The sequence below is a fragment of the Aptenodytes patagonicus genome, chromosome 5 (assembly GCF_965638725.1).
Source record: "Aptenodytes patagonicus chromosome 5, bAptPat1.pri.cur, whole genome shotgun sequence".
NCBI classification, from domain to species: domain Eukaryota; kingdom Metazoa; phylum Chordata; class Aves; order Sphenisciformes; family Spheniscidae; genus Aptenodytes; species Aptenodytes patagonicus.
Window position 1 is genome coordinate 53,852,747 of NC_134953.1, and position 18,039 is coordinate 53,870,785.

Sequence of the window (18,039 nt, forward strand, 5' to 3'; positions counted from 1 at the left end):
ATCCCAGTTACACACAAATTCAAAGACAGGAGAGATGAAAATTAAGAAGGCTGGACATTTTAAATACAGTATCTTCATATATGCGACCTGCACCTCAGATAAACTCCACTCATCTAAAGACAAACTTACTTTACTCACGTTATCAAGATACCCGCCATATCTAATAGCTCAGAAATCTAAAGTTGGAGAAAGATCAGAAGCAGGGAGGCTGCCAGGAAAGATGTTTATGATGACTCTTTCTCTTGTATTACCAGCACAGCTGATGAATTGCAGTTTGTTTTACAGTTATCTTACAGTTAAAAGTCACAGGGAAATGTAGTACACAACAGAAAATGTTCATCTCAGGATTGAAAAAAGCATTCGTGGAAATAAATAAAATAATTCTGACAATATACATAAGAGAAAATTATATTCATTACACACTGGGGAAAAACGACTAAGAAAATACATGGTGATGACACAAGAAAACAACGTCAGAGTTTAGAGCTGAATCTTTAACCCCTCGTGCTTACCTGGTTATTGCCTGCTGTCCTTTCTCCACAATTCTGGTACAGAACACCAGAATTATTCAATGTTACTTTTTTTACCACTCCTTCCTTACAGCTATTCACCACGACATAGGTGAGAAAGGTGACCAAGGACTCAAATACTCCAATTCTGTTCCAGAAGAAACCTCGGGATTTTGGACAACTCAGTGTTTCTATACCTTTTTGTTTCCTCATTAGTGAATCATTCATTTTTTCTACCTTTCTGGCCTGTCTTCTTGATTTCAGTTATAACCTCTGAATGGGAGGTGGGAGCCCAAATGAATCTCAGATGCAACAAAGCATTCAACCTCACTGCATGACAGTAGAAAAAAGTCCTTATGACCTTCATAGGGACAGTCACTTCACATTTATTACACTGCTGTACAGTCTTCGTTTATTTTTCATAGTTATTAGAGCTTTCTTGCACATCTTGTAGATGAAAACCTCATTTATTTTACGCTTTAGAATGAATGATGCTTTTTTCACTATCACATTTCAGATGAATTCCCCATATGTAACTCTATCCCTTCATCTTTTGGTACAGGTGAAAGACTTTTTTAATCTTCTCAGGAATCTGGATTTATTAAAAATAAAGAGCAATAGTGGAAAAAAGAGACAGAGAACAAAAACCTAAACAAAACCACAGCTGGTCTAAAACTTTGATACTCACAGGAGAATACTGACTGCGCTTGCACCACCGACTAAAATTAATGGGTATTGCACATTTCAGCCACCCAGCTCAGACGGCTGGCAAATCCTTAGAAGAGCAGAGTTTTACTTCTCCACAAAATCTAACCCTAAGCAAAATGCTGAAATGTTTGTCTTCTTGCTTATAACAACATTATTTCTTTTAAAAGAACACTCCTCACCCTATAAACAAGGAACTCAAGCATTTATAATAATATAATTTAAATAGAACATGAGTAGTTTAAAATTGGGTTAAAAAAGTCTGGCTTGTAGTGCTTAATGGAAGATGGAAAATAACGCAGTCAACAGAGAAACATTATACTTTGAGAGAAATGTTCTAATCTATTCTTAACTCACTTTTATCAATAATCCCCATAGCTGGCTTCTGGCCATCCCAGATGAATAATATAGAGCCAGGAAAAAAAGCAATTTGGACAGACATTATCCACATCTGTAATTCATCTGCCTTGCTATATTAAGTCATTCACCTGTTAAAAACTAATTTACTAGTATATAGACAAATATGCTTAAAGGTTACACAGCTAAAAATAACACTGCCTTCAGGATTTTCTATACTATGAAATACATAAATTATCCTTGTCAGTATGCTGCTATAAAAAGGCATTGGCTTGTATTTCTAGAAGCAGACATTTCGAAGTTCAGTCAGGGGTTACATTTTGCAAATACAGCTTAAATAGCTTTGCAGCATATATAAAGGTGTGTGTTTTGTTTTTAAAGATACTTTATTATTGCCATTATTTGGCAAAAAAGCTATCAGGCTCACCATATGTGAATAGTAGCACATGCCTAAAACTAACAAAATTAGTTTTGGGGTTTTTTTTCCTTAAATTAAAATTTTTTGGTAAATGCTCTATGGCTGACCTAACTTAAACCTGCACATTTTCTTTCTGCAAAGTCACTGCCCAAACAGGCTCCTTTCTTCCTTGAGAAAGGTGACGGGGCAGCTGCAGCTCCTTCTTCCCTCCCACTGCCGCTGACCCCCCAGCTGGAGCCTGCACCCGCACTCCCCATAACCCCTTGCTCCCGATCGGGCTCTCGATTCACTTGCGACGCAAGGGAGGCATTGTGACAGTCAGCCAGTGTCCATCCCCCACTGAGTTTCCACTCCACACTCTCTTTGGCTAGAGGGAACGTGGCTTTATTCCATCTTGAGCATCATGAATAAAATGATTGGCAAAGCTGCACATGTGCATCACAGCCTCTGTGTTGCTTTTGCTACAGCCCTGGTAGGGCCTAATAGAATATTTATTGTTTGTCATTATATACAAGATGGAAAAAATGCTTTTTGACTCTTGGGAGCCTGAGATGACTTTCACTGGCCTGAAAGAGACAAAAAAAAGGTTTCCATCTCTAATTTGGATCTGGAAATCACTAAGATGTAGAGTTAACTCTACAGCTTACATCTCCAGTGGCCAGGACATCACCCTTTGGTGCCACTCAGCACTACTAGGCCTTACTGGAAATGAGTGAAGTCATCTACGTACAGCCACTGTCTTGCAGTTTCCTTCTGCTAATGAAAATGCAGCAGAAAAGCCAACGTGGCAGTTACATTAAAGACAAAACATGCAGCCTGTAAGCTTTTGTCCATAAAAGAAGTTATCCGAGGGTCAAAACAACAATGGAAAATTGTAGTTCTAGTGTCAACACTATGCCAAGTATTGTCAGAAACAGAGAGGGTTTCTGCTCCAACCAAGCAGATGGAAATTATTCTATTGCATCGAGATAAAGCAGGGCTCCCACCCGGGAGCTGACCGCATAACTACGTCTCTCTGCCTGAGCCGAGCCTTTCAACCACCCCCCATGCAAAGCAGCTTTCAGGAAGAAGGTTTGATACTGCAGCTATTTTTACTATTACTCGCTATTTCTCTTGTCCAGAGATGCAAACACAGGGGTGACTCGTTCCATGAAAAAACTAGAGACTTCCTTTGATAAACAGGATGTTGGGTTTTCTTTGGAGTCACACTCACACCTGTTCTCTTTATGGCTGCGTAAACATCCTCAACTCCCTGCAGATCCTTTTACATACTGTACATATAACACATTTTCCTCTTGCTATATGCATCGCTGGGCTTCAGTGGAAGCAGTTGGTGTGTCACTCAGAGTGCTCATGTTGTTAGTGGGGTACATTAATCACTCATCTCATTTATGGCGCTGCGGCAGAAAAGTGCAAAGACAAATACATGAACCCATTCACAAACATTACAAAGAAATACACAAGTTTTCCTTTTAGCAGAACAAATATTGAGAAGTGACCTATCAAATCACAAGATCAGCTGGCATCCTGGTCTACAGTATTACTTATATTTACTTTCTCTTGTCTTATTTAACTTGATTAACTTGCATTCAGGATATAAGCATACATTCATGTTTATCTTTCCGAATATAGTACCATGACTGGAATAAACCTCTGCTGGAGTGAAATTCCACTCAAGTCAATGGTATCCAGCCATGTTCCAACACATGGGCTGGATTATCTTTTGTTTTGACTATTTAGATCACATCCTTAAGCGGTCTCATAGTTGCACTGAAGTCCAGCACTGCCCACGCTGCCCTTTGGACACAGGGTCTGGGTGCTCCAGCCTCTGCCTCCAGCAGAATGCTTTGGGATACCATCCTCCTGATGTTTCTGAGCAAACAAACAGGGAGCAGTGTCTACCTCTCCATTTCCACCTTTCCCCACTCTTGTAGGTCCATGCCCTTCATCCAGTTTTCTTTTTCATAGCTCCTTTCCTTCCTGTCTCCCCAGATTCATACGGGCTTTCAGTTCCTCCTGTGCCCCTTTTCCCTTCCTTTGCACCGAAGGACCATTCAATTCTGCAGGACGAGCCTTGGCTGCCTTTCTCCAGAGAAATCTAACTGCAGCACGTCAGCAGAAGCAGACAGGCATGAGATACTAAGTTCTGATTTAAAGACGAGTTTTAAACATAGCAGTGAGGGCACTGCCCCTCGAGGCAGGAGGTTCCCCCAGCAGCAGAAGTATGTGAGTTTACACCAACTAAGACTTGGCTCTAAGTGAGCAAAAGTGCAAAACTATCAGAGAAAACATTCACTTATAAATCAAAACGTTTAACGGTCTACCAGATTGAAGAAACCTAGGCTGGCTTAGGGTTCCAGGTAGGAAAACAAAACTTTGGTTTCATATGCTTATAGCTTTTAAACCCAAAGCAGCAGCAGCTCATGAGCTGCAGTCAACTTTTGGCTTTGGGTCATTTAACTCTGAATCTTGAATGGTCAAATAGCAGCATATTTATGGACCTGAAACTTTTAGGCTTTGCACGTATCCAGTTTATGAGCTAAAGAAAAGTAAAGAAGATTAATATCTTTATTTTTTTAGTTACAGCAGCATCTTTTTAGAATCAGTTTGTCTGACAGGCACTTAGTGGGAGTTAGTTTCAGAGATGTAAGTGCAAACCATCATATCGCTGTTCCTGGAAAACAAATAGTCCTTCGTTACCAGCAACTTGGAAATGAAGTAATGAAACAAAGAGCACAGAGGTGTTCGATGGCTCTTCTAGAGTTATTACACTTGTGATTCAGCTCTTAAATTTGGGGTAGCAATTTTCTTGTAAGATCAAAGAGAGATCCAATATATGTAATAAACAACAGACTTTATCTTAAAACATTTATCATCTTAATAAACAAAAGACAGGGAGAGAGACAGGAAATCAATACATTCATTTCAGAAATAACATCAAGAACAATGATCTGAGGAAGAATAATAAGAGGAAACAGAGAAGAAAGCACACTAGAGTAATTTTAGACAGAAAGAAGAAAATAACATTCTTCTAAACTAGCAGGGGAGCTACAGTGAGGGCAACCTGGGTAGCTAGAGGTTATAAATAGAATGGAACAATAGAGAACAAGAAATATCAGAACTTTTCAAGCCGAGGGAGAGGAAAGAAATGAAACTTTACAGTCCCATAAATTTTTTTGTGCAGTAACTAATACTCATGTGAATAGGACACTACTTTTTTCCTCATCAGTGTTTACAAGTGTCCCTCTCACTGCATGTCAGAGTTAGAAAGACCAGGGCTGAAGAAAAACTTTACCTCGTATCAGGGATATTGGCACAAAGCCACAGGGTAAGATCAGAGAACTTGTAATTGAATATTTCTAGTGAGACTGACGAGATAAAGATGCTGAAGAACTAACTAAGTTAAGACAGTTTTCAAAATGATTGTACAATAGAGGGAGATCTCAAATACAACAATATTTGAAGAAAAAAAAAAATGCTTAACTTCAATCCTAAGCAAAAAAAGAAGAAATATCTATAGCCGTTATTTTCCACAACTCTGGTTGTCTTGATGTTGTTAGAAATGACCGATGAGCTCCATGACCAGCTTGTCTTTGAGAAGAACCAGTCCGAAGTCTAATAAGCTGTTGACCATTTAGGAACAGAGTTCATTTCATAGGGATTACTTTTTCTCTTCTTGAGAATATTTCACCAGATTATAAAAGCATTCCTCTGACTGCACAGATTTCTCCCCCTCCACCCCACTCCATTCTCATTTACTTTAATCGAGGTACAATAGTTGCAGGTGTTTACTATTACCCTGCAATGCACAAGTTACAAACAAGGCAATGTGAGAAAGAAGAGAGATGCAGGAGGGGCAATGGTAACCAAAATAAAGACCACACTATAATACTTGTTGTGACTTAAGAATTCTTAATTATTCCACTAGATCAAACTCACTCACTGAAATCCCCTATTTAGCTTATGGAAATTTATTTATAGTAGTCACTGTAATCATCCAGTTTTCAGACCTTTCATGGATATTTCATTACAGTCTCTGTTTTCCAGAATGAGTTATTCTTGCTTCAGAGTCATTTCTGAAGACAACAATACAATATGCAGAGATAATGCAGTATTTTCATCCCTCCAGAAGTTTTCTCAATAATTTTCTTATTCCATTTCAGAGGGCATTGCAAACATGTATAATGACATTTCTACTGGTCTTGGGTCATACCATCAGCTGCTTTTAATCAGCATAGTTCCAGTTCAGTTACCAGTTCTAATGAGTTCTTTCTCAGTGAAATTAGTAGAATGATACAAACATACATTCAATTAAGATTTGGCCCAATTACATAAATAAGATAATGCCTGTAGCAAGAAATTATTTCTTTATTTTTAAACAGTTGAAGAAACCACAGTACATTTAATTTTTAAAAAAAGTTTAAGGATAGTATAAGTAGGAAGAGCACTGAAAAATAATCACATATGTGAATACAGTAATTTAAAGGGGCAGGCAGAATTCTTTTGGATCAACTAGCAACTCTTAAAAATGCTTGTGAATCATTAGGCAGTTTTCTCCCCCAAATCCCTCTTTTCCCCCAGAGCAGTGGAGGACAGGACATATATCTTTTAGACCAGCACGGTCTAAATCTGAGAAAGTGGTAAGCATCAGTTTGAAATATTTTAATAAAGCAAGGCGGATATATTGTGGTAATTGCCCTTATATTAGACATGAGGGGAGAGAGGAGGTAAAGGGAGTAGATGCCCGTTTGCACTCTGGCCTCTGTCCCCACTGACTGCGGGACCCCCAAGAAGCACTTGGGGTGGGAGAATTTGATTTACCTGCCACTACAGCAGCTCCTCTAGCAGATCCCCAGATGACATAAGGGCCTCTTTTGGATCTTGACTAAGTGCTGCAAAGTTAACATCCCTACCTGGGCTCTGATGAATAGAATAAGCAGAAAGGAGGCTCTATCACCAATCCCTTTTGAGTGGGAGGGGGTTTTGCCCAACTTCATCCTTCTAGGTAAAAAATTCTATGTTTGGACTCGCTGCCTAGCTTTCTTTTCAGATCAGTGAAGAGAAATAGACTTTTCAAAGTTGTTTACTCTGCTTTAAATGGAAAGATGTTTAAAATAGAGCAGGCAAACCACAGTCCAGATGAACCTATTTCTCTGCACTAAGTTAGCGCAGTGCTAGGCAACCGGCTCAGTAACAGCACCTATACACCTAAAAGTGGGTGAGATAAATCCCACCTCTTTGTTTTTCATTGGAGGTAGTTGTCCGAAGGCAAAGAGCACGGCCCAACTTTAAGTTTTGTCACTACCACAACTGGCATTCATTTATATGCCAAAAAGAACAGTGGCCTCCCAGCTGTCCAGGAGGCATTCGGGAAAACTCATAAATCTGTCCCTACTGTGACCACCCGGACAGCACAGACCTGCAGGGTGCTCAACACAGGTCACTGCCAGACCATAGTTTGCAAGTCTTGATTAAAGAGTGTTCGCAGCTATTTTTAAATCCTAGAAAACAGGCCTAACAAGGAAAGACAATTAAACTATTCTATATTTGGAAACATACTTGCTGACAATGGATTTGTCTTCCCTTGCCTTTGCTCTTTTCTGACCCCAATGATTCAATATTTTATCCCGATCTTCAAACTAAAAGACCAGGACCAGATGCGTTTGATACACATGTGATTTCTATGACTGATCTGTTTAAATATACTGACATTCTTTTCTTAGTTCTCTTTTGCTTCTCCTCCTCTCTGTTCTCCTCCAGGCAAGAAATAAAAATACCTCAACCAACTGAAAGGTCTATTCGATCTCATCATACAAAGTCTGGTCAGAAACAACATTTTGTCTGAGTGAAGATTTTGTAATACGAACCTTTCTGCCATGCTACAGGATTAACTTTCACACTGATTTAATGTAAGTAATATGAGATCTGAAAACTATAGAGGTTTTTTTTTCCTACTTTCTTTATCATCAGCTAGTATGTTATGTGACCAAAAGAAATAAAAAATTTCATTTTGTACAAACCCATGACATTTATGTTAGTTTCAGTGAAAAACAAACAGTCCCTGTTTTGTCCCCCAGCAATATATACGGGTTTTAGTTATTAATCTTTAAAAGAACCCAGAGCTTCCATTTCTAAAGTCATAACTTCAAAAGAGCTAAAGCTATTGTAGGTCAGTGGAGCTGATAGTCTCAGCAGCTCCGTCTTAAAATAACCAATGACCAATAATCTCCAATAAACAAGTTAATCAATAAATATCCTACAATGTAGCAGAGAACTTTAGCAAAGAGATCATCACTAATCCTTCAGACTTATTTAGGAGATAGTATTGAGAACTTGTTGGTCATTTAACATCTACTAGTTTTAAACTTGACAATTCAAGATTTCAGTATGTCCCACTACTGTATGTATTTTATATTTGAATAACATTCACATGAATTTAACAGGTAAGTAAAAAAAATTCCTTATTTTCCCTTTATGGATCACAGAAGATTATTCTGCAAAGATACTGCACAGGGGAAAAAAAGTTAACTTTTTTCAGGTTTTCTGCACGAATCTAAGGATTTGATGTAAAGCATAGGAACACAGGTTACCAGTAGGACATGAATAAAGAGGCCAAAATCAGCCCTTTGAGGGAAAGGCTTGTTTGTTTGCTATAAAAAGCCAAACAAGAAACAAAAGTCAGGTACATTTAAATTAGACATGAGATGCATGTTTTCAATAATGAGTGCTAACACCCATTGAAAGAAATATTGAGAAGAAACAGCGAGTGCTTCCTGCACAGATTTCTTCAAGTTAAGACCAAAAGAGTATCTGTGGCCTGGGAACAGGCTGCATTTGGAGTTAGGAGAAAATCACCTGACTGGTACAACAGTGAGATCCTGAAAGAACGTCTCAAAAGGAGAGGGTTAGGACAAAAGAAACTCCTAAAAAATTCCAAGATGGAATTTGATTGGTTTAAGCTGGTTACCTTAAGAGCTGTAAGGTATGTCTGTCCAATTGAGACTATTGGGAAGAATTTTGGTAGCAAGATGGAAAACGCAGAAGTTTGCAAAGCTGTGGAGATCTGCTCTCCTAACAAGCCAAACAGAATAGAGTCCTAGACTCATAGACCAGTGGTATAGTCATGAGACCCAGCTTCCTCTACCTAATTATTCTTATTGAAGCTAAATTTGCACTGGATACACTGGGACACTAGCTAGGGAAAATATAGTGGGAGCTGATCCACAGGGATTGGGTTGGTGTTACTCAAGGCATGCTAATATTTACATTCATCTCCTACTGAGGTTAATCCGAATTTTCACAGTGGTTCCCTAAAAGCCGAGTTGGTCTCTTAGGGAAGGACAGATACAGAAAACTGACTTACTCATTACTTCATCTTGTCCTTAAGTAGCTTCTCTGTGTCTATTTTCAGCTATTCCAACCTGTTTTTTCAGGCTGAACCTGAAATGGTTCGGTTTGGATGAATGCCTGTGAAAGATGTACAAAGTCAACCTTTGTTTACTTATTCTAGCATTGGTTTTAGCTGCTGCTAGTATCTTCTACCCCACAACAATAAAAAGCTTTTGATTTCTTGATGGTGGAAAATCATGATCCCTTGCATGGAAATGCTGTTAGTAACCCATAATATACTGGACCCCCCCCATAAATATTGATATTTGTGCGTTAGGTGAGATACCAAGGAAGAAGTCACTTACTATTTGTAAACAAGCTGAACATCAGAGAGGCCCGTGCTTGAGTATCTTACTGTTTCATGGAATTGACAGTACAGTTAAACAAAAAAACACCAACCCCAAAAGCAAATTTCCCATGCAGTCAAGTATTTCCCTATAGTTTATTTGACATTTAGCAAGTACGTAGAGCAAAATCATACTTACAAACAGTAAAAGAACATAACAAGAAGATACTTCAAAAAGTTCTACAAAGAACGTTGCAAATTCTGCGAACAGGCGAGCAGAGAGGGAGAAGGCGCAAGAGCTGCTCACTCTGCAGGCACTGAGCTCCCTCTTGGCACAGCGGGTGACGGCAGAGTACCCAGGGCTGGCTGCTGCTTGCAAACCACTGAACCCTGTGCTGACCCTAACATGCTACCAACACAGCCCAGTGCAATATGACAACTTAATAGGAAAATTCTACAATAATTAAATCAATGCAAATGTTTCTTACCTCCAACCATGTGCAGGACTTATAAAAATCACATTTTCATGTAAATCAAAGCGTCCTTGGAGTAGTATATAATTTGCAACCTGAAAAACTGCAGTTACTGTCATTTGCAGCGATCTACTCTCACATAGTGTTTACCGTGTTTTGATAGTTACTAGAAGATTGGTAGCACAATCCCTCATCTTGGTGCTCTCATCTAGAAATCTTAAATCTTACATTTCCTTATTGAATGTATCATATAGGATCAATTACTAGTTTTATGGTACTTTCACCCCATCCCGTAAAAATCTGATTAAAAACAAATTTAAAAAATACTCCACAGTAATGTAGCATCATTCTCTCTAGTCTCCAAATTGAAAGGAATGAGAGATTATTCCATTTTCTGCTTTGCTAACATGTAAGCACGGTGGGGAGAAGAGACTTCTGCTCCAAAGTAGGGGACAAATCAACAAACCCAAGCTTTTCAAGAGAACCTCATTCTTGAAAGGGTGAAAAAAAAGTTAAACTTAGAGTTTCATTTCAGCCTTCTGAGTTTGGGCAAAGCATTTGAGGCAATCTGAATGCAATCTCTGCGGATGCGAAGTTCATAGACGTGACTGTCTGCAGAAATGTATTACAAGGTCAGTTATATTTGCTTTTGCACAGAAATGGAAATGATTCCCATATGTATTTACTGGGCTTTTTGACAACGTTATGGAATAGATTTGGTCAGTCAGAAGGTCATGCAGTGTGGTTCAGGGTATCAAATGCTTTCCTCAGATCCATTGCAAAATGGATAGATGTTTCTGGATGAAATATCTGAAGACGCAGTGAATTTCTTCGAAGAACCTTACTCAATCACTTCCAGCAGCCCTTGGCAATCCCGTCCTCACTGCAGCTCTGATCGCTTCTCTGTCCTGTCAGATAGGTATTGAAGATAAAACTGTGTCAAATCATGGAGTGTGGTTTATTATTTCAGCTGTTGTTCAGACAAAATGAACGATACTGCCACTAACCTTCAAGCTAAGCAAGACCTGGTTAAACATCTAGATGCATCCGCTGAACTTCACGTCTTGTGATACTTAACACAGGGCAGCAAAATGCCTGCAGCACTGGAAGGATCAAGTGGTGATTCAGGTCATTCAGAAAGGTACTTATTTGAAGAAGATATTTATGTAGGCAAGTAATTGCAAACCTGGAAAAGCACTGTCTTTTCAGGTTTTGTTTTTGTCATTTTACAAAAGATACAGTCTAATTAGAATTTCCGCATTCAGTAGTTCTCATACAAGAGAAACATTAAAATCTTTGACCAAAATGGTGTAGAGACAGTTGAACTTGCAATTTGGCTCAAAGTTTTAAATTATAATAATGACGGTCAAATGCTTCTCTTTGTTGCCATGGACTTCAACAGGATTAGAGAGGTGTAACAGAACAGGATTTGTACCACTTGCAATAAATTATGGCCAAGTGTGACTTCCTTTAAGCAGGCTTCATTTCAAGTAAATAATTAAAAAAACCCAAAAAACAATCCTGGCAGTTACACATTAAAGCATTCAGTAAACACATTACCTCCAACACACTGACTGATGACACCAAGCAAACCCAAGAAATTTCTGGACAAAGATTTTTCTTCATCTGACCTGTAATGAGGCTTTGTATATAGTTCCTTTCCTCTGCTCGGATCTGACAGCAACTTAGTTACCAAGGTGTTTCCTGAAGTAGGTTCAGCTACTCATGTCAAAGTATTTTAAGAATCTGTCTTTAATTTATTGTTGGAAGAAGCAAGACTGTTGAACCTTAAGGCTTTTGCACATTGTGGGAACACATCAGGCCTTGAAAGCTTTGTCTACAGACCCCACAATAAGTATGACTCATGAAATACTATTCTTTTCTCAGTATGCAATAAAAATAAATTATTTATAGCATCATACAAACTATTAAGAAACTGTTTTTCTTTGAAGTTTAGGCATAGCGAGGGAATAATAATTTGGCTAAATTGTAGTATTTACAGTTTCTTTGAATTGGGGGAACACATCATATCTTGGCAAAATATGTGGTTATGATGAAGGATCCCAATTCCCCAAAATAATTCTGACATTCACAAGTTTGCTGAGGTCTAATATGTGATTGTTTTTGACTCAGAAGTGACTTGAGCACCAAAGAAATTTTAAGAACATGAATAGTGGAACAGTTTCCTTGCCTTAGGGCTCTCACTCCCGTGCCTCATGCTGGGTCTTTACATATATCCTCAAAAAGGTCCTACAGTTCTCAAAAAATGCTCTGGAAAGGATTTGTCAAAAGCTTTCAGCACAGACTCATCTGTTCCCACTAAAGTTTGTGGCAAGAGCTTGGTAAAACCCTCTACAGCAGAGAGTTATAACAAGTTGTACGTTACATGACTGTTACTGCTGTTATCAGTTGTGCTCCGAGAACTTCAATCACACAAGAAATAGCTCATCAGTGTTCACTTTGGCCCAGACTAAGAGAGATAAAAAGTCTTCCCAAAGATGACGTTTGAGGCACAAACAGTTGTAACAAAATGTTCTAGAATGGCACTAGGTTTATGACAGATAGTTTTTCTCTGTACAAAATACCCTTTTTCTGAAGCTGGTAACAAGGAAGACCAGGAAGCATCATCTTACTGAAAATGAGAGGGAATTGGTTGTTTCGCATGTAGCAATCAGAGAAGAAATGTATGTACAGTTCCAAATAAGATGGCACCTTGTAACTTGGGCTATAATATGCAGCCAAAAATTTGTCAGTGTTTAAATCCAGGCTCAAACCTTTTAGTTTCAAACCTACTCTGTTTAGGTTAAAGTCTGTTTCTCATGCCTACAGCCCAGTAACATTTTCAAGTCTAGTAATAATTATGTGAGACTCAAATGAGACAAATCCTCAGTATGTGCAAAAAAACCCCACCCCGTGTGAACTGGAACATGGTAAAGATCTATTCGGGAGCAGACACCAGAAAATGGATGAGAGACATGACAGAGCACAAGTGAAGAAGCTCGTACACTGTCTTTATCTCCCAGGCTCTTGTAGTCAACATAAGAAGAGAGGGGCCCTCAACAGTAGTCCTGCTATGGAAATAATGCTAGTTCTACTCATGGTGCAAAAAGTATTCTCCTACAGCTGTTCATTCTGCAACACAACTTAAAAAAAAGCAGTAAAAGAGTTTAGATGAAAGATTTAAAAATACAAGTAATTTCATTTTTGTCTTTTCTGCCTTCCTGTCACAGTGTGAATCCATACAACATTCATAGACCCTGACAACAGGTTACTTTTCGCCTTATAAACAGAATATTGCTATAAGATTTTGTATTTTCATTCAGAGCAACGATATAGGAATCAAATGCAATAAAAAGCTGTTGCTAAAACATACACCGAAACATGAACTGGGCTGAAGGAACAACTGTCGCACTTTGCACACAATTCAGAAGGGCATTTGGGTTCCTGCTGTCACCAGAAGTTGTATTTTAATCACTACAGAACATGATATGCCCACGATAAGCATGCAAGAGCTGCACAACAGCCAGTATTTTTCCTCAGGTCGTGTCAGGCAAAAAGTACCATAGTTTCTTTTCTCTCTATCTGATTTTATGCCAACATGTACTCGGAAAGCTGTCGTCTGGCCTTTCTGTCCCTGTGATGTATTGCATCAATCTCCCAGTTCCCACAAGTTCATTTTTAAAGAGCTTCTGTTCATTTATGTCTGCCTCGTAAAAGGTCTCGTGTTGTTTTTCTCCCCACCCCTTTCAAGATTAATAAACATTCTGCTAAGAAAAAGCTTTAGCATCAATCAGATTTCATAACTGATTAGATGGGAGATACTCTGGCTGCATTTGCAATGGGCCTCTTTCAACTGTTTTTGCTTCTAAAATTAGCTTAGCTATTTCCTGAGAGAAGTCTCAGGATAGAAGTAGAGACACCCACAACGCAGTACATTTGAGCTGTGTCAGAAAGCACACTGAAAAGCTGATCAGACTGTCCAAGAAGACTGAGAAACTCCTCACCTCCCTGCCGTCAGCAGGGGCCATGGAAGCCCCATGCCGCAAAACCCGACCTGGAGGTCTGTATTTGAAAGACTGTATGTCTGACACAACAAGGGAAAGCCAGAAACTGATGTTGAGGACAAAACACCGCTCATTAACTTCATCCTCTATATAATCAGAGCTGCCATTTTTACTTATGCCAGGACTCGTTCTCACTTGATTTGCTGCTGAGCAGCCCACACACCGCCTCTGCCAACAGCAAGATCTACATTTCCCAGTGATGTCCTAGGTGCAATACTGCAGCCACCTGAAAGGCAAAGGTAGCAACTCAAATATGTTTCCTGCCCTCATGCATAAAAAGATGCTCTACCAAATTTTTCAGAAGTTGTCGAATTCAGCCAATTTACTCAGTTCTGTGAAATTCAGCAGAGTAAATTTTGGAGCAAGGGACAAAAGTTCTGATATCCACGTTGTAAGTAATGTGTCTGGGTCAGAATCTGTGCAGGCCCTGTTTATAGGGGTTACATCCTTCTGACAGTAGGAAAAAGATTTGACCCTGATAAAAATAGGTTACAGTTACTTTTGCAAGACACATATCTTCTCCCTTTGCTCAGGTTTACTTTTTCCCACCAGCCAGCCCATATTATGAAATACGAGACAAACATTTGCTTCAGGTCATGATGTGGCGAGTCTCATGCAAGAGATTTAACATTTCCTTTTAAAATGAGGAACTGACAAAACCACGTCCTGTTATGGACAGCTCTGAAAGGGCAGGCTGAAGATGGATATTTTTGAGTTAGATGCAGTTTCTAACAACAACTCATTAGAAGAACAAGAATAAGACACTGACTGCTTTTGAAGTTCTGCTCTAGCAGTACTTTAAAAAAAAAGAAGTAATCAAGTTGTAACAGAATGGGAGGTATGCCTACTATAAGCATATAGTTTCATTATCTAACATGTACTGTATAAATAGAAAAGATCCTCAGTAACTGAATGAAGCCAGCATTAAAAAAAAACCCAGACACAGCCTAGGTTTCTCGGGAACTAATACTATAAATCCTGAGCACCCCTTTGAAGTAGGATAACTTGGCAATATTGCGAGTAGTACCTTCAGGTTTTTAGACAAGGTTTGGGATGAAAGAAAGAGGCACAAGGAAATCCCTTGTTCTTTTGTTTGTTTCTTCTTTCTGACGTCTTTATACAATAATTAAAAGATTTGAGTTTTAACTTCCAGGATTTTTTTTTTTTTTTTTAGGATCAAAACTAAGAACAGAAAAAGAGAAGGGAGCATCTCTTTGCAGTAGCTGTCATTGTCTTTGTGCACCTGAGGTTTAATTTATGCAAACTAACATTGATGTGTAAGCACACGTAACAGTCAAAACTGGTTTAAAATAAAACAAAACAGAAAAATCACTCCCACCCACATATGCATGTAGGAACATGCAATACTCATACTCATACCAGAACTGCTTCTGCTCTTCTTCTGTCTGAATTTGTTGACCCAAAATGGCAGGGGAGAAAACAAAAAACAACAACAAATGCTAAAACATTTTGCTTTCAGGAGCTTCGTTAGATTTTATTCCCACAATTACATAAATACATGGGAACTAGTGCTGCTGCAAACTGATTTTGCGTCACTGATTGCAGAGGTGATAAGCTAGCTAGTGCCATCTGAGATTCTTGCACTCTATTGTCAACTTTTTTTGCTTTATACCCTATCTTTTTTACCATATCTATTATGCCATAACTGGAGCCTCTCAGAGGCTCCACTGCACTGTCAGCTAGAGTCTAAGGATTCCTTTTAAATGTACCTACTCAAATTAAACTTTAAAAAATATGTTTTTCCAGAATCTTCTTTTCAGAAAGGGGCTAACTGATACTTCCAAATCAAAATGTTTTCCAGATTCATGACTCAGATAAAATTTTTCTGCTGAAATGAAATAAAAATCAGAAGTTATCATAACAAGTTTTTGGCAGACGCACTAAGGATTAAGCGACCAAGAACCTCCATTTCAGCAACGACATCCCTACCTCAGGCTCTCATGGCTAAACTTTGTTTCCTATTAGTCAACAGCTCTAGGGTACATGTTAGTGTGAAGTCCATGAATGGCGCTTGAAACCTTTGTAGTTCTCCATCTCTACAGCCAAACTTTACAAAAGGAATGTTATTTTTCACAGGAAACTAGAACAAAATACCCTGTGTGCTATGTGTACCAATACAAAGAGGATATTGCACTTGAAATTTCACTAAAAGACATTATTCTGTTCAAGAGAGCTATGAAATAATGGAAGTTCTTCATGTCTGTTGGACATACAAGGGCCCAAAACCAGAATGGATGTTGAGAAATTTAATGCAGTGACTGACAAGCAAGAATCTTTTTCTGTGACAGTGGATATCTTACCTTGTTAGGAGACTACACACAATTTTTTTTTTTTTTTTTTGTGGGGAGAAGAACCTTTCATAAGTGATAACATATCAAAATCATATCATTATTCATGTAGGATTTTGAATTCAAATAAAAGGTTGTTGAGAAAAAAAAAAAATTCATCAAAATGCTCACTGAGATACTGAAATTGACAATTTTAGGCCAACTTCCTCCTTATCTATGTAAAGACACTAACATTATTACTTAAGAACATAAAATGCAACATGCCTGCTTATGAAGGTCATATATAATCCTCCAAGTAAAAAAAAAACCAACACCCAGAGAAAATTGCATTAAAAAACCCAAACAAAACTAAAAAGTCATTAGGTGCAAGTCTTGAGGCAAAACGGGATGCTGCTACAGGGTTTTTTTCAGTCCTGTTAACAATTTAGACAGTGTTTTAACTACAGGCATGACTGCTCTCTTTAATAATTACTAAATGCCAAGGACTTGAAGAAAGATAAAGATGCAAACAAAATGGATCATAAGAGAATTGACGCAACTGAACATAAGTGCAAACTTCCTTATTTAATGAATTTCCAAAATATAGTATAATGGTGATTTCAGTCTAATTGAGTTAATATTAACTTCTAGGAGCTTGTGATTAATTTAATGTACACTCTTAGTCAGTTAAGATAAGACTTAAGACTTCTCTACATCAGAAAGACTATTGCCAGCAGCTCACTTGTTATGATTTGCTTGAATTGTATTAAAAAGCTATTTTTTCTTTGTATGCTTAAAGCCAAATCATGTTAGACTCTCTAAGCTATAATCCAATTATAAACACTGTTCAGCCTCATCTAGCCTACTCAGACCTCCTGCTAAAGGAGTCAGCGCAGAACAGGCAAATCCAACATGCTACAGCAGTGCTTTATAGTGACTGGGTATGAAAATGTCAAGCCAAGAAGCCAGCATAGACCGGGCAGTAATTGAACACAGTCCCTGCATTACGCACATCCAGTCATTTGTTGACATGCTGTGCGCATTGATTCTCCTCACTGCTGTTAATACAGAGATACAGTTCCAAAAGTAGCGTATCATGTAAATTATATGTTGCCAAAGAAGATATCCTAAGTGGTTGAGTGCAATGATTTTCACAGAAACTCTTGACATCCAACGCCACTAAAGAATCTGAGGATTTAAGTCTGTATCTTTTAGTCAGATGGTCTCTAAACTCCAGTAAAGTGCTGTTCACTACTACAACACTGAGGGGGAACTTAGTGTCCAAAACAGCCAGGAAGACGGAGACTCCTACAAGTGGCCTATAGCAAACACCCAATGTAATGCCACTGTAAATCCTCTCCCTCCCGCCTCTGCCAGCACAGGACACTAAGCTCAGGAGAATGTGAGGGTGACGTTGTGTGCAGAGTCCAGCGCACACCTGATGAACAGGTTTCCACAACTTTCCTTTCCAAAGAAGAACAGGGTTCACACTTTTCTTTTAAAGGTGCGCAGATGAAAATAGCAGTGATAGTGCTTACCTGCTCCATAAC